The sequence below is a fragment of the Rhinopithecus bieti genome, unplaced genomic scaffold, assembly GCF_001698545.2.
Source record: "Rhinopithecus bieti isolate Rb0 unplaced genomic scaffold, ASM169854v2 scaffold_30927, whole genome shotgun sequence".
NCBI lineage: Eukaryota > Metazoa > Chordata > Mammalia > Primates > Cercopithecidae > Rhinopithecus > Rhinopithecus bieti.
The window spans coordinates 1,543,325-1,565,462 of record NW_016813672.1 but is presented as its reverse complement, the minus strand read 5'-3'; positions in this window follow the sequence as shown (position 1 = coordinate 1,565,462).

Sequence of the window (22,138 nt, the reverse complement as noted above, 5' to 3'; positions counted from 1 at the left end):
GGCTTTACCATGACATCTAGGACAGAGAAGGACACCACAAAAATAAAACTCAAATGGAATCCAACAGCCCATTAAATAGATTATTCAACATGATTGAGTGGGATTTATCCCAGGCATGCAAGCATAGTTTAACAAATGCAAATTTATAAATGTGATAAACCATGTTAACAGAATGAAGCACAAAAATTGCACAGTAATCTCAATAGATGCCAAAAAAGCATTTAACAAAGTTCAACATTCTTTCATGACAAAAACTCTCAACAAATTAGGTATAGAAGAAGTTTATCTCAACACAATGAAGGTCTTATATGACAAACCCACAGCTATTATTGCATTCAATAATGAAAAGTAGTAAGCTTTTTCTATAGGCTCTGGAACACAACAAGGATTCTCAATCTTGCACCTTCAAGCATAGCACTTAAAGACCTAGTCAAAGAAATTCATCATTAGAAAGAAATAAAAGACATCAAGATTGGAAAGGAAGAAATAAATTGCTTCTGTTTGCAGATATTATGATCTCACATGTAAAAATCACTAAAAAATTCTACCAAGAAACTGTCACAATAACTAATAAGCAAATTCAGTGATTCTTCAAAATAGAAGAGGAACATATAGACTTGGGGTGGAGCAAGATGCAGGACTAGAAGGCTCTACCAACTGTTCCCACCACAAAGACACCAATTTAACCACTATCTACACACAAAAATTCACATTTACAAAAAACAAAAGTCAGATGAGCAATCACAGTACCTGGTTTCAACTTCATATCACTGAAAGAAGCATTGAAGAGGTAGGAAAAACAGTCTTGACTCACTGATGCTACCCCTCCCCCACACCCAGGCAGCAGTGGCATGGTGTGGAGAGCATTTCTGTGATACTGGGAGAGGGAGATTACAGCAATTTTGAGCATTAAACTCAGTGATGCTCTATTACCAGAGTTACCAGAGGCTGGGAAGGGTAGTGGCAGGGCATGTGTTGAGGGGAGGTGGAGATGGTTAATAGGCTAAAAAAAAAATAGAAAAAATGAATAGGACCTAGCATTTCATAGCATAACAGGGTGGCTATAGTCAATGATAATTTAATTGTAGATTTTCAAACAACTAAGAGTATAATTGGATTGTTTGTAAAACAAAAAATAAATGCTTCAAAGGGTGGATACCCCATTTTAAGTGATGTGAATATTACGCATTGCATGCCTGTATCAAAACATCTCATGTAACCCATACATATATATATACACACACACACATATACATATACCCGCAAAATAAAAATAAAATAAAACATGAAAAAAATTAGTAACATTTTTATACATTAATAACAAAGTATCCAAAAAAATTTTTTTAATCAATTTCCAATAGTGGCAAAATAGAAAATATTTAGGAATAAATTTAACCAAGAAGGTGAAAGTTTTATACACTGAAAACAATAAAACATTGATAAATAAATAGAAGAAGAAATGAATTAATGGAAATATATTTTATGATCTTGAATTGGAATAATTAATGTTAAAATGGTCATACTACTGAAAGCAACCTACAGGTTTACAAAATTTATACAAACTTTTAATGGCTTTTTACATTGAATTTTTTTAAATTTCTAAAATGTATATGGAACCAGAAAGACCCTGAAGAGCCAAAGCAATCTTGAGAAAAAGAGATTTGGAGGTATCACATTTTCTGATTTCAAATTATATTATAGGCTGGGTGCAGTGACTCACGCTTGTAAACCCAACTCTTTGTGGGGTGGAGGAAGGTGGATCTCTGGAGGCCAGGAGTTGGAGACTAGCCTTGCCAACAAAGTGAAACCCCATATCTACTAAGAATACAAAAAATTAGCTGGGCCTGGTGGTGCATGCCTGTAATTCCAGCTACTCCAGAGGCTGAGGCACGAGAATCTCCTGAACCCAGGAGGCAGAGGTTGCAGTGAGCTGAGATGGCACCACTGCACTGCAGCCTGGTGATGGAGCGAGACTCTTCTTCAAAAAACAAAAACAAAATCAAATAATATTACAAAGCTACAGTAATCAAAATAGCATGATATTTGCCTATAAACAAACACAGAGACCAATGGAACAGAATAGGGAGCCCAGAAATAAATCTATGCCTTTACAATCAATTAATTTTGATAAAGTTGCCAAAAGAAATAATGGGGAAAGGACAGCTTGTTTTTCTCCATTGGTTCTGGGACAACTAAATGTCCACATGTGGAAGACTAAAAGTAGACCCTTACCTCACACCATTCACAAAAAATCAACTCAAAAGGAATTAAAGTCTTAAATGTAAAACATGTAATTATAAATCTACTAGAAGAAAACAGGAAAAGCTCCATGACCTTGGTTCATGGGCAATGATTTTTTTTAGATATGAACTCAAAAGCACAAGTGACAAAAGCAAAACAGATGAATTGACTTTATCAAACTAAAAGCTTTGGCACAACCAAAGTAACAATCAATAACATGAAGACACCACCTACAGAATGAGAGAAATATTTGAATGCATCCAATTGACAAAGGTTTAATATCAAAAATTATATGAGAAATTCAAGCAACTCAATAGTATTTAACAAATAACCCAATTGAAAAATAGGGAAAGATTCTGACTAGACATTTCACAAAAGAAGACACACAACCCAACAGGTATACGAAAAAAATGCTCAAAATCACTAATCATCAGAGAAATGCAAATTAAATCCACAAAGAGATATCACCTCACACCTATTAGGATGGCTATTATTGAAAAGACAGACAATAACAAGTGTTAGCAATGATGTGGAAAAGAGGGAACCCTTGCCTACTGTTGATAAAAATGTAAATTAGTACAACCATTATGGAAAACAATATGGAGATTACTCAAAAAAATAAAAATGAAATTATCTCGTGTCTGTAATCCCAGCACTTTGGGAGGCCGAAGTGAGTGGATCACCTGAGGTCAAGCGTTCAAGACCCCCTGACCAACATGGTGAAACCCCATCACTACTAAAAATACAAAAATTAGCCAGGCGTGGTGGCAGACACCTATAATTCCAGCTACTTGGGAGGCTGAGGCAGATGAATCACTTGAACCCAGGAGACGGAGGTTGCAGTGTGCCGAGATCATGCTATTGCACTTCAGCCTGGGTGACAGTGCAAGACTCCATCTCAAAAAAGAAAAAAAAAAGAAACTAGCATATGATCCAGCAATCCTACTACTGGTAATACATCCAAAGAAAATGAAATCAAGCTCTCAAAGATGTATGTGCACTGCTACATTCATTGCCACATTATTCACAATAGCTAAGATATGGAATTGACCTATGTGTTTATGAATGAATGAGTGGATAAAGAAAATGTGGTATGTGTATATACATACACACACACACACACACCACATATATGTATACATACCATATATATGATGTGTTTATATATATATCTCACCAATATACCATATATATCACGCACACACACATATATATACCACATATTATGCATATACAATAGAATACTGTTCAGCCTTCCTTAGCAAGGAAAGAAATCCTGTCGTTTGTGACAACATGGACAAACTTGGAGGTCATTAAATTAAATGAAATAAGCCAGAGACAGAAAGACAAATACTGTATGATTTCATCTATATATAAAATTTAAAATAATTGAACTTATAGAAGTAGAGAATACAATGGTGACTTGGAGAGAGGCGAGTTGGTTGGGAAGATTAGTTAAAGAACACTAATACCTACTTATGAGAAATGGATTCAAGAGATTTAGTACACAACATGATGACTATAGTTACTAAAAATGCATTGCATTCTTGAAAATTGTTAAGAGAGTACATATTAAATGTTCTCATTACAAAATAATAAATATGTGAGGTAATGCATATATTAACTAGCTCAATTTAGCCATGCCATAATGAATACAGATTTCATAACATGTTGTAAACAATACATATAAAAATAATTTTATAAATTAAAATATATAAATGAATAAATAAATCTTAACAATTGAATAAAAAATCGGTGTTTTGTAGGGACAGATTGTTCAACGTATATAATTCATACATTTAAAGTATAAATAACTATTCATTTTAAAAGTGTTATCACAAACTGGTATATACACATAATCAGAGTAGTACTTCCATAAATATGCTGAAATGCCAAAGGTTATAAGAATTGAGGGTGAATGTTAAAAGAGTAAATGGAAGAGAGAGAATAAAGGGGCAAATTAATTAGATCATAAGTTAATTATACTAGTTAATTTATGCAATTACATAAATAGATAATAATTTTTGTAACTGAATCAGCAATATTCATCAATTCCTTGCTCCTTCTTTTTTTTTTTTTTTGAGATGGAGTCACTCTGTCGCCCAGACTGGAGGGCAGTGGCCCAATCTCGGCTCACTGCAAGCTCCCCCTCCTGGGTTTCCACCATTCTCCTGCCTCGGCCTCCCTAGTAGCTGGGACTACAGGCACCTGCCACCACGCCTGGCTAATTTTTTTGCATTTTTTTAGTAGAGATGGAGTTTCACCGTGTTAGCCAGGATGGTCTCGATCTCCTGACCTCACGATCCACCTACCTCAACCTCCCAAAGTGCTGGGATTACAGGAGTAAGCCACCGCACCCCACCCCTTGCTCCTTCTTAAAACCTTTCTTTGAAATGACTTCCTCATGATTGCCCTCCTAGTTTTCTAAGCAAAACTTCTCTAACTTATTGATGTGACAATTCCTTGAATGCTTTGGTTTCTTAGTATATTTTCTTCTCTTTTTCACCTTACATACACTTCCTTGGTGATCTCATTTACTCCCATATCTTCAGTTAGCATCTATTCACTTTCTCTTCTTCACCTCTTTTTTTCTAAGCTCTGGATGCGTATATCCGATTTTGTCCTAAAAGATAGCACCAGGTGAATGTCTCACTTTGAACGGAATTGAAATTAAACAATTTAACAATCATATTTTACAAACCAAGAAGAGCCAATTCCAACATACCGTTGCTGTTAGCTGTCACCTGGTTTACTCACACTAGCCTCATGATTGCCTCTGATCTTGCACGTTTCTCACATACCCTCTAAAAAGTAGTTAACATGATTCTTTAGCATGCAGATCTATTATTATTCTGCTGCTTAGAATTTCCAAAGATTCCTTTCGCTATTACAATAAAATTCAAACTCCTTAACATATCTTGTAAAACTCTAGAGAATCGATATTATATAGTCTCATCTTCTACACTATCCCCATCACCTCACATATGCAGCATGCACTATGAATTCAATTCCTGAATGTGCCATACTTGTTTCTGGCAGAATTCCCCCATTTATCTCATTCTCTATATCTGAATTGTTTTGTTTCGTTTTGTTTCTTGCCATTTCTCCAATTATCCACACTTACCTCATTCCTCAGATCTCAGTTTCCTCTAAGAAATTTTAATTTACTCTTTGCCTACTTCTATGCATTTTGTGTTATTTCTATGTTCTTCCTTGAAAACTTCTGAAAATATACTTGATATGGTTTGGCGGTGTTCCCACCCATATCTCATCTTGGATTGTAGATCGAGTGGGGTACTCATAGGTAGAGTGGGGTGCTGCTGTAAAGCTACCCAAAAATTGGAAGGGACTTTGGAACCGGGTAACAGGCAGAGGTTGCAACAGTTTGGAAGGCTTAAAATGTGGGAAAGTTTGGAACTTCCTAGAGACTTGTTGAATGGCTTGTCCAAACTGCTGATAGTGATATGGACAACAAAGTCCAGGCTAAGGTGGTCTCAGATGGAGATGAGGAACTTCGTGGGAACTGGAGTAAATGTTACTCTTATTATGTTTTGGCAAAGAAACTGGTGGCAGTTTGCCCCTGCCCTAGATATTTGAGGAACTTTGAATTTGAAGGAGATGATTTAGGGAATCTGGTGAAAGAAATTTCTAAGCAGCAAAGAATTCAAGAGGTGGCATGGGTGCTGTTAAAGGTATTCAGTTTTATAAGAGAAGGAGAGCATAAAAGTTAGGAAAATTTGCAGCTTGACATTGCAACAGAAAAGAAAATTCCATTTTCTGAGGAGAAATCCAAGCAGGTTGCAGAAACTTGCATAAATAATGAGGATCCAAATATCAATCACCAAGAAAATGTGTTCAGGGCATGTTAGAGGTCTTCACAAGCAACCTCTCCCATCACAGGCTAGAAGACCTAGGAGGAAAAAATAGTTTTGTGATCTGGGCCCAGGGTCCCCCTGCTGTGTGCAACCTAGGGATTTGATGCCCTGGATCCCAGCCACTACATGGCTAAAAGAGACCAAGTTACAGCTCAGGCCATGTCTTCAGAGGGTGCAAGCCCCAAGCCTTGGCAGCTTCCACGTGGTGTTGGGCCTGCAGGTGCACAGAAGTCAAGAACTGAGGTTTGGTAACCTCCATCCAGATTTCAGAGGATATATGGAAATGCCTGAATGTCCAGGAAGAAGTTTGCTGCGGGGTCAGAACACTTACGGAGAATCTTTGCTAGGACAGCGCAGAAGGGAAATGTGAGCTTGGAGCCCCCACACAGAGTCCCCACTTGGGTACTGCCTAGTGGAGCTGTGAGAATAGGGCCATCACCCTCCAGACCCCAGAATGGTAGATCTGTGGACAGCTTATATCACGAGCCTGGAAAAGCCATAGTCCCTCAATGCCAGCCTGTGAAAGCAGCAGGAAGGAGGCTATACCCTGCAAAGTCATAGGGGCAGAGCTGCCCGAGACCACGGGAACCTACCTCTTACATCAGCTTGACCTGAATGTGAGACTCAGGGTCAAAGCAGATCACTTTAGAGTTTTAAGATTTGATGGCCTCACTGAATTTTGGACTTGCATGGGGCCTGTAGGCCCTTTGTTTGAGCCACTTTCTCCCATTTGAAATGGCTATATTTACCCACATCCTGAACCCACGTTATATGTAGGAAGTAACTAACTTGCATTTGATTTTACAGTCTTATAGGCAGAAGGGACGTGCCTTGTCACAAATGAGACTTTGGACTGTAGACTTTTGAATTAATGATGGAAAGAGTTAAGAATCTGGGGGACTGCTGGGAAGGCATGATTGGTTTGAAATGTGAGGACATGAGATTTGGGAGGTCATGGGCAGAATGATATGGTTTGGGTATGTTCTCACCCAAATCTCATCTTGAATTGTACCTCCCATAATTCCCACTTGTTGTGAGAGGGACCCAGTGGGAGCTAACTGGATCATGGGGGTGGCTTCCCCCATACTGTTCTTATGGTAGTGAAGAAGTCTCATGAAATCTAATGGTTCTAAAAGGGGAAACCCCTTTCACTTGGTTGTCATTTCCGTCTTTCCTGCCGCTATGTAAGATGTGTGTTTCATCTTTTGGCATAATTGTGAGGCCTCCTTGGCCACATGGCACTGTGAGTTCATTAAACCTCTTTTTCTTTATAAGTCACCCAGTCTCAGGTATGTCTTTATCAGCAGTGTGAAAACAGATTAATACAATACTACTTCTAAGAATTCAATTTTGGATGTAATTTTACTATTTTTCCATTGTAATGTAAGATTTATTATATTGGGCACTGTATCTTTTTTATTTCATTGTATTTCCAATTCTTAGCACAATATCTGGCAAAAAAGTGGACACTGAATAAATGTTTGTAGAATGAATTAATTAATGAGAAAATAACTGGGGCACCTAAAATCTGTAAGATATTTTATGTACATATTTATTTAACTTTCAAAATGATGTTACATGGCAGGTGTTGTTTAATTTCCAAATATTTGTAGATTTTCCAAATTTCCTTCTGGTATTCACTTTCAATTTCATTCTGTTGTTTAATTTACATTTGATTAATTCTATTTTAGTCAAAGAATATGCTTGGATTGTTTAAGTTCTTTAAAACTTCTTGACACATTTTATGGTCTCTTGACAATATTTCATGTGCACTTGACAACAGTATATTCTGTTATTACTGAGTAAATTGTTCAATGGATGTAAACTTGGTCTAGCTCTGGGACAGTGAGTGCTCTTCACATATTCCATATTCAGGCTCATCTTCTGACTGGTTGTTCTCTTAATTATTGAGAATGGTGTATTGATGTCTGTAACTACTATTGATGAATTGTCTATTTCTCCCTTTAATTCTGTCAATCTTTCCTTCATGTGTGGGGTGAATGTTTTATAAATGCTGAACTTTCCTGATGAACTGACACATTTATTATTAGAAAATGTCTCTCTTTGTTTCTCTTTATCTTAAAGTCTATTTTTTATGATATTACTAAAGTCATCCCAGCTCTGTTGTGGTTACCATATACATGGCATATTCTTTTCATTCTCTTAATTTTAATATCTTCCTTCCTTCCTTCCTTCCTTCCTTCCTTCCTTCCTTCCTTCCTTCCTTCCTTCTTTCCTTTCTTTCTTTCTTTCTTTCTTTCTTTCTTTCTTTGTAAAGTGTCTCATGGTCCAGCAGGTATAAGTAACAACTGGGAGCCTCTTCATTCTTCCCTAAGTATACCTGCAGCCTTGATCGTGTGTGCATCCCTGCACATGAACTTAGCCTTCCAGATTACCAGAAACTTTTCAAATTCCTCTGTGACTCTCTCATTCCCTAAATCCCTCTATTAAGTTTTTGCCTGGTATCTTCTTGCCCCAGCATCAGAGACTTAATCAACTGAGACATCAACTTTCTCCAATCATTTGCCACCAACTGCTCTTCACTGGGTGTGGATGTTCTCCATGGGACTTCTGAGCGGATGAGCCCTGATAGAGTTGTCGAGGTGCACATTAAAACAACATGCATCCCATTGTTCTTACCAAGATTCAGTGGTTACTTTCCCATAAATGTTTTTCAATTTCTTTTATGCCTTTGGTTAATTTTCAGAGTTCTGAAATGATTGGTATGGGGAATTGGGGCCTTTATATTGTTGCTCTTGGAGAAGAATTTGCTAAGGTACTCCTTTCACCATTCAAGAAGTTACACCTTACTTGCACTGAATTTTAAACCATGAGTAACAAGTTTCCAGGTAGATACTAAGGGATAAACAATCCTAGATAGTGGGGAAAAGTGAATAGATACATGAAATTACACAATGGGTTCAAGTAACCAAGTAACTACAAATCATTTATTGAAAGCAGAGAATACTGGAAGATAAGGCTGAGCAAGTATATAAAGGTCTTGCATATAATGTTAAGGAAGTAAGATATCATTCTGTGGGTATTAGAGTGTGAATGAAGAATTTCAACTAAGTGAATAAAGGTTAGATATATTTTGAAAAGTCATGCTGATATGGAATACAGGTTTATTGAAAGATAAGACCAAAGAAAGAGAGAATAGTACAAAGACTTTTAATATTCTGAGTGAAAAATAATGAAATTTAAACTAGGCCTAGGGCATGTGGAGGACAATAAATATTAGAAATGTTTAAATATTTAGAGGATGGTATTGTTAAACCTATTCTCTAGAAGTGAAAGCTGAGCTTGTGTAATGAAATAAATACAGGGTGCTAAGATGCATCTCAGGTTCTGGCAAGAGAAACTGACTGCATGGTACAACATTCTCTCTCTTATACAAATCTCAATAATCATTTTAGTAAAAATCAAATAAATATGGTAAACTCTAAGATGGGTCCACAGTTTTCAATAAATATAAATATTTTCACTCAGTATACATTCATTTTTCCCATGAATATCCAATCTCTTCTGAATTTTTTTATAATTAATAAATTTGCTATTAAAATTTCAAAAGGTTAAATATACTAAGTTTAAACCTGAATATAATAAATCAGGTCAGTCAGGAATTAATTTGTTCATTCAGTCAGCCAACAAGTATTTGATTATACAGAAAATGTGGATACATGATGAATATCTGTATCTGTATTCTGTCCTTGAATAGGTTATTTTAATATAAAGCAGGTTAAGATATATCTCAGAACAGTTATTAAAACATTTTTAAATAATTATTTTATTATATGAAAATAGGAGGGAAAAGGATTAAGGAGATAAAGAACTCACATAAAATATAATTATTTTATATGTGAAAAGTATGCTTAAGTATCCTACTGTGTATAATTTCAATAAATGATAAGCCTTAATAATATGATTTAAAAGATTTGGATATCTTAAAATCCAACTTTAAGGAGTATATTCTCAGAAAAGCTAATAAAGTAAATAACCATGCCTGAAATTTGAGTAAGGCAAATTGCTACAAAACTGCAGGAAGCACACTTCCTGCCAGCATAAATATAAGTAAATTATGAAAATCAGAGAATATCTTGTGGAAAATGAAAAAACAAATTATGCAAAACTCGAGTGTATTTATTTTATAAGAATATACATGTGCTGATAAAGAAAAAAGTTTTTATGATATATTGCTTTGTTGTTTTTTGTCTGTATGAAAATTCATTGCTAGTGAATTATGACATATCTGGATATTAAGCTTCTAGCAATTTTGATAACAATAAAAGGGAGTTTTATTTTTACACACATAAAATAGCTTATTAATACAAAATTTAAAATTACAATGTTGTCAGTTAAACGCCAGATAGGCCAATAATACCTTTCAACTAAAGAATAAAAACACAAGTTTTCTCTTTCCTAATTAATAGTGCTAATTTCAAGTATCATTTATACCATGCATCTAAGTCACTAAAGATTTAGCCAATATCAGCAGTTAATGGTTAGTTTGCTCTTTAGGACTGTGATGAAACTCAAAGCAAATGAATAGTTTCAGAAGCTGTATGCTAATTATGTTAACATATTATTTGGAAGGATTGATACTGGTAGAAGCTGTGAATACATTTACAATGATCAAAATTAGTATCTAAGTTACAACTGAACTTCCATGTAGTGGGGAGAGATATTGAATGGTTTTCATTAAATTTATTGTAGACACACTACACTGTTTTGAATCTCCCTATTTCCAAAATATTGGCAATTGTTTCACAATATCTTAGGTATTTAAATAGTCACTATTTCTTAAAGTCCATGGAAACAATAGGCCTATATTGACGAAGTATTATGCCTGCAAAAACAAATTCATCTAGCCTCTACCCTTGTCAGACACTTCAAGAAAGGATTTATTTATTATAAAACTTAATCCAGAATGTTGTAATCGTGGAATAAATATAGTCTATTTCCTTTCAAAATTTTAACAAAGGATATTTTAGTTCAAAGATATGAAAATAGCGCTTACCTTATAAAAATGGATTCATAAATAAAGCACAATGACATATAGACCAAAGTAAAATCCTTAGCCTGTAAAAAGCAAACTGGCCAAACTTCACATTTCACCGGGTTTTGAAGAACATTTTGCCATTGCAGCTTTGTAAATAGTGTTATAAAGAAGGAAGGGAAATGCTTCAAATATCAATCCCACTTCCTGAGTCTTGGTTTGCAAATAAATCACAGGTAAGGCCCAAGTATGAACTTTCCATTTCTAATCTAAGTTTCACTGATGACTGCTGACTCACCATGTTTCTGAAATTGTCACTTTAATAGTGCAGTTTGGTTCTATACATATTTTAAATAATAAAATGCACTAACTTTTCCCTTTTCCTTCAGATCTACTGTTTTCTGAAAGCCCCAGCCCCATCACACAGCTACTCAGTTTTCACTGAAAATTGCAGATCTCAATGTCCAAAAGTGATCATACTCTCCAATAACATATATTGTGTTGGTCCCTTATTTCTTTGCCAATTTTTTTAAAGGAATATTATTTATATACCTCAGGGTAACATCTGGTGTTTGAATGTTGAACGGCTACAGCTTATGCTATGCATCACTCAAGGTAGTTTGGATCTCAGCTACTACTTACTGCCTGTGTGAGCTTGGGTAAGCTACGTCTCATCTCTAAGGCAGAAAACTGAAATTTTGTGAGAAATAACAATATTATGTAAATTAACTTTTTTATTGTAATAATTCTAAAAGTCATTTAAAATTATATCAAATTCACCTGGATTTATCTTCAGATAAATAAATTTTGTGTGTGTTCAAAATCATACATTAGTTCTAAGAATACAATAAAGAATTTTAAGCAAGAAGGAAAAATAGCCTGGCATGGTGGCTCATGCTTGTAATTCTAGTTACTCAGACAGCTAAGACAATAGAATTGCTTGAGGCCAGGAGTTCAAGACCAGCTTGAGTAACACAGTGAGACTCCATCTGTATTTTTTTAGAGCCTATTAAATATTTATATAATAATTTTATTGTAATCCTAAAACTATTTTATTATGTATGAAGTGAAAGAGATAGGATGGAGGAGTTCTTTCCAGATGTAAATAAACAGGAGGAGGCAAAGCAAGATGGCCAAATACAAGTCTCCAGTGGTCATCCACCCTGCAGGAACACCAAATTGAACAACTCTCCACACAAGAAAGAACCTTAATAAGAACCAAAAATGAAGTGAGCAATCATAGTGATATCTAGTTTTAACCTCAAAGCAAAGAAAGAAGCACTGAAGACAGTGTAGGAAAGAGAGTCTTGAATGGATGACACAACCTGTCCCCTATACCCCTGAAGGTGGCCATGTGTTGCAGAAAGAGAATCTGTGTGTATGCAAGATAGGTAGAGCAGAGTGATTGCAGAACTTTGTACTAGAACTCAGTGCTGCCCTGTGAAGTGAAAAGCAACATGAGAGAGAATTCAGCCAGTGCCTCCAGAGGGAGAGTTTAGACTAGCCTTAGCCAGAAGGGAGTCACCAACCCCACGGTCAGAACCTGAGTTCTGGTTACCACCACTTCAGGGTAAAGTGCTCCAGGGTCATAAATAAACTTGAAAAGCAGTCTATGCCACAACGACTGCAATTTCTGAGCAAGTTTTTTTTTTTTTTTTTTTTGTCGTGCTGGGCTTGAACCAGTGGATTCTGAGTGCACATGACCTAGAGAAGTACCAGCTGGAGAATCCAAGGGAGTGCTTGTGTCTCCCATGCCCCTTACCCCAGACAGCACAGCTCACAGCTCAGAAGGAGAGGGGAAAAAAAAAGAGAACTTTGTTTTGCAACTAGGATACCAATTCAGCCATAGTGTAATAGGGCACTAGGCAGAGTCCTGGGGCCCCTGTTCCAGGCCCCAGCTCCCAGTTGACATTTCTACACACACACTGGGCCAGAATGGAACATGCTGCCTTGAATGGAATAACCAAATCATGGCAAGATTCATCACCTACTAACTAAGAGAACTTGGGCCATGAATAAGAATTAATAGTACCCAGGAAGTTTTCACTGTGAGTCTTGGGTGAGATCCAGGGTTGTGCTGGCTTTAAGTGTTACCCACTGCATTCCCAGCTCTGGTGGACATGAGAAGATACTCCTGCTTTTAAAAGGAGACAAAAGAGTAAAGGTGACTTTGTCTTGCACATTAGGTACCAGCTCGACCACAGAGGAGTAAAGCACCAAGTGGCCTCCTGGCTAGATTCACCACCTGCTGACTGGAGAGCCCTTGGGCTTTGAATAAACACCAGCAGAAACCAGGCAGTGGTCACCTTGAGCCTTGGGTCAGACCTGATGCTATGCTGGCTTCAGGTCCGTCACACCCCTCTCAGCTCCAGGCAGCTCTCCATGGAGAGGGACATCCTGTTCATTTGGGGGAAAGTAAAAGAAACAAAAGTCTCTGCTTAGTAATCTAAGAAATTCTCCCAGATCTTACCCAAGATCACCAAGATAGTACCCTTATGAGCCTGCAAGAGTCACAGAAATCCAGCTGACACAATGAAGAATGCATCACAGTCTCTCAACAACAGAACTGGTCAAGCAGAGGGAAAACAATAGTGAACATGAAGACAGGCTATTTGAAAATAAATACCCAAAGGACACTAAAGAAAAAAGTATATACAAAAAAATGAAGCAGCCTACAAGATCTAGAAAATAGTCTCAGAACAGCAAATTTACACATTATTGGCCATAAAGAGGAGGGCGTGAGAGAGATCTGGGAAAAGTTTATTCAGAGGGAATACGACAGAAAATGCTCCAAAGCTAGAGAAAGATATCAAGAAATATTCAAGTACAGGAGGGTTATAGAACACAAAGCAGATTTAACCCAAAGAAGATTTCCTCAAGGCATTTAACAATTAAACTCCCAAGTGTCAAGTATAAAAGAAGCAAGAGAAAGGAAATAAATAACGTACAAAGGAGCTCCAGTATGTCTTGCACTAGACTTCCCAGTGGAAAATTTACAGGATGAGAGTCACATGACATATTTAAAGTGTTGAGGGAAATAAGTTTTTATCCTAGAATAGTATATCCAGTGAAAATATCCTTCAAACATGAAAGAGAAATACAAATTTTACTAATCAAAAGTTGAGGGATTTCAACAACACCAAACCTGTCCTTCATGAAATTCTAAAGGGAGTTCTTCAATCTGAAAGAAAAGGATGTTAACAAGCCATAAGAAATAATCTAAAGGTACAAAACTCACTAGTAACAGTGAGTACACAGATAAACATAGACTATTATAACACTGTAATTGTGGTGAGAAAACTACTCATACCTTGAGTAGAAAGATTAAAAGATGAAACTTTCAAGAATAATAACTACAACAATTTGTAACGATATAGGCATATAAGGAGATATAAATAGAAACAACAAAAAGTTTAGAAGTGAAGGATGCACCAAGTGTAGAGATTTTATCAGTTCTCTCTTTCCTTATTTGTTAATTTGTTTGATTTTGCAATCAGTGTTATTATCAGTTTAAAATAATTGTTTATAAGATGTTACAGGCAAGCCCCATGATAACCTCAAATAAAAAAACTTACAATGGATAGAAAAAAAAATTAAAAAGAAAGAAACTAAAACATACCACCAGAGAAAAGTACCTTCACAAAAAGGAGGACAGGAAAAAAAGAAAGAAATTACAAAACAACCAGAAAACTGATAACAAAATGGCAAAATGGCAAAAGTAAGTCTTTACTTATCCATAATAACATTGAATATAAATGGACTAAAAATTCCAAACAAAAGATATAAAGTGGCTGAATGAATAAAAAACAAGATACAATGATCTCTTATCTATAAGAAACACACTTAACCTGTAAAGACACACATAGATTGAGAATAAAGAAATGGAAAAAGATACTTCATGCCAATGCAAACTCAAAATTAGCAGAAGTAGATATACTTATATCAGACAAAATAGATTTCAAGACAAAAAATATAAAAACAAACAAGGAAGGTAATTAAATAATGATAAAGGGGTCAACTCAGCAAGAGGATATAACAATTATAGGTATATATGCACCGAACACTATAGCACACAGATATATAAAATAAATATTACTAGAGCTAAAGAGAGCAATAGACCCTAATATACTAATAGCTCGAGACTTCAACCCCTTACTTTTAGCATTAGGCGTCATCCAAACAGAAAATCAGCAAAGAAACATCAGACTTAATCTGTACTACAAACCAAATTAACCTAACTGTATGTTAGCTACAAAAAAGTCTCAAGAAATTTTTTTTTTTTTTTTTGAGATAGAGTCTCGCTCTGTTGCCTAGGCTGGAGTACAGTGGTGCAATCTCGGCTCACTGCAAGCTCCGCCTCCCGGGTTCAAGTCATTCTCCTGCCTCAGCCTCCTGAGTACCTGGGACTACAGGTACCCGCCACTACTCCCGGCTAATTTTTTGTATTTTTAGTAGAGACGGGGTTTTACCATGTTAGCCAGGATGGTCTTGATCTCCTGACCTCGTGATCTGCCCACCTCGACCTCCCAAAGTGCTAGGATTACAGGCATGAGCCACCGTGCCCAGCCTAATTTTAATTTTAATTTAATTTAGTTTTCCATAACTTATTGGGGTACAGGTGATATTTGGTTATATGAGTAAGTTCTTTAGTGGAGATTTGTGAGAGCCTGGTGCACCCATCACCTGAACAGTATACACTGCACCATATTTGCTGTCTTTCATCCCTCACTCCTCTCACACTCTTCCCCCCAAGTCCCCAAATGACCTCTCACATTCCAAAATTTACTGACTAAGACAGGGGATCCTATGGCCCTTTTGCCCACCAGTACTTCAGGAATTCCCTCTTTAAATGTTCGCAAGGTGTTGTGACACAGAGATCAGCCCCACTAAAATTACCTGGTATGTTACTAGGACAGTCAAAATAAAGTACCACAGATTGCAGCTTAAACAATAGAAATTTATCTCCTCCTAGTTCTGGAGGTTCGAAGCCTCGGATCAGGATGTCAGCATGTCAGCAAGGTTGACCTCATGTAGCTTTAATTACTTCTCTAAAGGGCCTATTCTCAAATACAGTTACATTCTGAATACAAATGTCAGAACTTTGAAAAATTTTTAAACATTTACAGTTTGCTTTTCAGCAGCAATGCACCACATAGTGAAGAAAGACTGACAGCACAAAATTGTCTCATGTTCAATTGTTTTTGTTCTAAAATAGAGAGTTGAACGCAGTGACAGGAAATGTTTATCAAGGGCTAAGTACCAACTAATCACTTGACTTTCATTCTTTTATTAATATTCATAGAAATATAGTAAAGTCATAGGCATTTAACAGATATTTGTGAAATAAATAAATAACTTGTATACAGGTGATGAAAACACATCTTAAAAGTTAAATACTTTTATTCAGGTTCACAAAGTTAGTGAATGGCAGAGGAAAGGTTTGTACTCAGGTTTGTATGATTCCTCCCTTCCCCTCCCCTCCCCTCCCTATAAGCTGTTAACTACTCTGTTGTCTTGTGAAATAACATGGCCAATAGAATAAAGCCAAGAATTAACACCTATATTGAAAAAATTATTTACTAAGTTGAGCAGAATCATTTATTCTGAAATATCCATACAAACAAAATACTACGTAATGAAGACATGAATTTTTGAAGTGTGAGGGGACACAATTCAACCCGTAACGTCTAGTAACTGATTCTACAGTGTTAAAAGTGTGCTCCTCATCTAACAATGAACTGTGTGCAATATTCTTTCTCAAAAACTATCTAAGACAGGTCTCCCAGATAGCAGCTGATTCTCTAGGACTGCTCTCTGTTTACCTGTAGTGACAAACTACCACATTGTAGATGGTAAGTCTTGGCCAGTGACTGTGGCTTTAGTCCACATAACTGTTTCGCATGCATAGATGGTATGTGAGGAAATTGGTTTCCCAAGGAAATCATAGCATGCACCAATGCTCCACAGTTTAGAATTGTTTCATGATGCAGATATATATCTTCTGCAAGATAACTCTGTAGCCTGGGTGGGTCCATCCTAGCTCATGAAACTGGTAGAGGATAGGTGGGAGTGTTAGGAAGTGTTGGCTGGAAGAAACCTGGGAGGATTCCTGAGACAGCATCTGGATCTACCTGAGGAAATGGGACATTAAAAAAAAAAATCTTTTATTCACAATTTTAAAATACTAACTGACTAGTATAGGTTGACTACAAAGCAGTGTAATATATAACAGTAGCTAGGTGCTGTGGCTCACACCTGTAATCCCAGCACTTTCCGAGGCCAAGGCAGGTGGATCACCTGAAGTCAGGAATTTGGAGACTAGCCTGACCAATATGGTGAAACCTGTCTCTACTAAAAATACAAAAGTTAGCCAGGTGCAGTGGCAGGCACCTGTAATCACAGTTACTTGGGAGGCCAAGACAGGAGAATCATTTGAACTTGGAGGCGGAGGTTGCAGTGAGCCAAGACTGCACCACTGTGCTCCAACCTGGGGACAGAGAAAACTCCATCTCAAATATATATATGTGTGTGTGTGTGTGTGTGTGTGTGTGTGTGTGTGTGTGTATAACTAGGAAGAATGCTAGACTAGGAGATAGGAGTGGTTTTGGAGTTAAACTCTCTCTCATTCCATGATCTCCTCAAAACTAATTTTGTCATAAATAAAGAAGTCTGGTAACCTCTTTATTTCTATTCTATTGTAACTGTAATCATATCACTTTTATTATCTGTGTATTTCTAATGCCTTTGTAGCTCTTTACTGTAACATTACAAATCAGCTTTCATTTCCTAGTTCTGACATTTAAAGAGACAATTTATTTCAAATAAGCCTTTATTGTTTTTATTCATACACTAGATCTTTCTATGCCTATTATTCATCTGAAAATAAGAGATGATTATTTTAACAAAATCATAAAATCTTATCTGGACAAAATGATATAATGTAAGTAAAAAGCTAAGCACTTTGCCACATACTTAGCATTCAATAAATGCTAACTTTTATCATTTTAAATAATTGAGATCGGTATTGCTACATATGTAATTCAGCGTATTTTTTTCTCAATTTGCAGGCATATGGCAGAGAACTCAGTAAGGCAACCCAGATGAACTGGGAAAAATGTGGCTCAGGGAAGGAAGGAAGGAACCAGTTAGGTGCTAGCTCTCTCTCCCACTGAATAGGGCTGAACAGGTGCTGGGAAACATTTAGAATCTGTACATGCAAACAGTTCAGTGGCCTGGAGCCTATAATTTAGGTTTATCTTATAAATTGTGGTAGTTTGTCACTATAGATAGGGTAGACAGAGAACAGTGTTAGAGAATTGGCTGTCATCTCGGAGGCCTGTGCCTAGAGTCTCAGACACTCGGATGAGCAAGCCACCTGACCTTGAAAAGGAACTTGAAAGAGCAAATCAAGTTCCTTTGCTAGCTACAGACAATTCCCTCCTTGCCACTAATGCTCATAATCAATTCCAAATTCTACATTATAAAATACTTTTGTAGAGATAAAAATACTTCCCTTTTGAGTTTAACAGTGAGAACACATGGACACGGAGGGGAACATCACACACCAGGGCCTATCAGAGGGTGGAGGGCAGGGGGAGGGAGAGCATTAGGATAAATACCTAATGCATGCGGGGCTTAAAACAGATGATGGGTTGAAGAGTGCAGTAAATCATCATGGCACATGTATACCTATGTGACCAACCTGCAAGTTCTGCACAAGTATCCCAGAACTTAAAGTATGATAATAATAATAATAATAATAATAATAAACTTCCCTTTTATTATATGGTGAGGCGAAATAAAAGTCTGTTTCTGGCAACTGGAGTATGTGGCACTGAGGACTCAGTCACTCCAGTATTCAAGCAATAACCTTGTATAATCAGCCCTGGGCCAATCAGAAAGAGGATCTAGAAGACTGATTTAATATTAAATATCATGTTTGATTTTACAGAAAATTCCTGGCTTTGTAAGGACATTTCAAGGATAGTGTGAAACCAAGCCTACTGAGGATGAGAGAAATGAATGCCCTAACAATGAGTTGCTGTAAATGTGGCAGGCATAGACTGACACCAGCCAACTCTTCTAGCTACAGATACTTCCCTCCTCTCCACTAATACTTATAATCAATTCCACATTCTACATTACAAAAATGTTAAAAAGTAGCATTTTCTTCTAATAAGAGATTATCCCAGAAATATTTAATCTTTATTCTAAAATCTGTGACTATTTAAACTCTACATAGGGTAGAGGGAAGAACACTGAATATTTGAGGTCTGATCTTGGCCCTACCATTGATCAATTGTATGATACTAAGAAAATTAGTGATCTGGGCAAGATGGTTCACGTCTGTAATTCCAGCACTTTAGGATGCTGAGGCAGGAGGATCACTTGAGTCCAGGAATTCAAGACTAGCCTGGGCAACATAGTGGAGACCCTGTCACTACAAAAAATAAGAAAAGAAATTAGCCAAGTGTGGTGGCACATGCCTGTCCAGTCAAGTACTCTAAGAGGCTGAAGTGGGAGGATTGCTTGAGCCCGGGAAGTCAAGGCTACCATGAGCCATGATCTTGCCACTGCACTAAGTCTGGGAAACAGTGAGACCCTGTCTCAAAAAAGGAAAGAAAGAAAAGTAGGGGGGGGGAAGAGAGAGAGAGAGAGAGAGAGAAAGAGAAGAAGAAGGAGGAGGAGGAGGAGGAGGAGGAGGAGGAAGAGGGGGGAGAAAAGAGAAGAAAGAAAGAAAAGAAAGAAGAAAGAGAAAAAGAAGAAAGAAAGAAAAAAGAAAGAAAGAAAGAAAGAAAGAAAGAAAGAAAGAAAGAAAGAAAGAAAGAAAGAAAGAAAGAAAGAAAGAAAGAAAGAAAGAAAGAAGAAAAGAAAGAAAGAAGAAAAGAAAGAAAAAAGAAGAGGAGGAAAAGGAAGGAAGGAAGGAAGGAAGGAAGGAAGGAAGGAAGGAAGAAAGAAAGGAAGGAAATAACTAAAAATAACTAATGCACATCTCTGGGTCCTAGTTGTATGATTTGAAAATGAAATTGGACCTCATTTCCGTCTCAGTTTATTTGACCGTATCGCTTCTGTTAATTATATTTTTCATTTTGTGGGAGTGACAACTGAAGACGCCTCCCTTTTCTAGAATTCTCACTAGGGATTCGAAGGATTAGTGAGGTTCATTCACCACAAAGGCTGCTCATTCATTCATCAAATATTTATTCATTGTGCATACACTGTTCTTGGCCTGAGGGTACAAGAGTACACAAGATAGATGAAGTCACTATTTCCATGGGCATTATAAAAATAATATAACAAATAAATGAATATGTATGTATCTTAATTTTAGGTGGAGATGAGCTCTGAAGAGAAATGAAGCAAAGTAAGGAGTGTAAATGGGCATAAGGTTGGGTGTGTGGACTGACTTGGATAAGGTGGTCAGGGAAGGCTGCTCTAAAGAGTTAACCTTTAAGCAAAGACCTGAATGAACAGAGAATGAAGGTCTGTGGAAAGAGCAGTCCTCAGGGGAAAAAATACAACATTCCTTGAGACAGGAACATGCTTGGCAGGTTTTTTAAATGCAGGAAAGCTGGTATGGCTAGAGAAGAGTGACCAAGGGGAAAACTGTAGGACACCTGAGGTGTGATAAGTAACCAAATCCAGATCATGCAGGGCCACTGTAGACCATAAGATGCCACTTGGAGAGTTTGCGTAGGATAGTAATATCTGGTTTGCATATTCCTGCTACTAGCTAAAAAGATATGGGAAAGAGGTGAAGTCAGGGAGGAAGAAACATGGAGACTAATTAGGAGTCTAGAAGCAGTATTCTAACCTGGATAGCCTGGATTAGTGCAGTAACATAGTGTATAATCACAAACAAGTGAACATGTGATATGCTCTTTTGGAGTTGGATTTCTAATGAATTAGGTGGGGATAGAAGATGGAAATTGAGAACCTTTGGGTAACTAATCTACAAGGCATATTCCAGAAATAGAAATCTACGAGCCCTTAACATGAACAATCTGCACCTTAGGTGGCTGCTTATGGTAAAGAGGGATTTTACTAGAATCAGCCCATTCTGTAAACCATTGTGTTCTTGGACCATTATTTTTGCACAGGTCACTTAACACTTATGGTCATTAATTTTTACATTGCCAAAGTGAGAGAAGTAAGACATTTCTACCTTTCTCATGCAGCAGCACCATGGTGGTATGCATTGCTCTTTTGTCACCCTGGCTCTAGCCCATTATGAGATGTGTGACCTTGAACAGCTTATATTATTTCTACCAAATTGGTGGATGCTCAAAAAGATAAAAACACTTCCCTTTTACGGTTGTGGTGAGAGTAAATAAAATCCCTCATTCAGTAACTATTTCCTGCTCATTGCCTACCTACAGGGACCAGCACACTGGTGTCAAGGTGTTGAGGATAAGGAAGGCACAGCTGTGCTCTTCATAACATTCTTTCTTATGCTTTACAATGCCATGTATAGGGGCTGACCAACTAAGGGACTTATTGGGAGTTGGTTTTCTTTCTTCCAAATCCAAAAGTTGCATGCTTATATAACAGCATAGGACTCATGCTTTAAAACAACATAATGTGTTTTCAGAGATGCCTTCTGGAACCAATATCCTAATGCAAATGAATGGCTCTAATGATATAATTTCAGGCAAGTCAATATGTAGTAAAGAAGATCCTTTTGTAAAGGAAGCCATTTTTGTCTCTCAGGTTAAACACATTTTCCTATGCATTCACTCTAAGAAGCGTTCTTTTTTATTAGAATACAGGTATAAGTGCTGATGCAAGTTTATGATTATAGAGTACTTGAATAAGTTCCAATGCCTTATCTATCTTACTTTGTCAGAGAAGCAGTCCTCCTGAGAGAATTTTGAATTCATTGACAGTATTTTTTATCACTTTTAAATTTGTCATTTGACATAGTAGGAAGTACATACATACCCAGTTCACCTGGCAATAGGCACTGCAGTATTTTTAATAGCATTTTATAGAAATGTCATATCCAATTAGTAATTTCACCATGCTA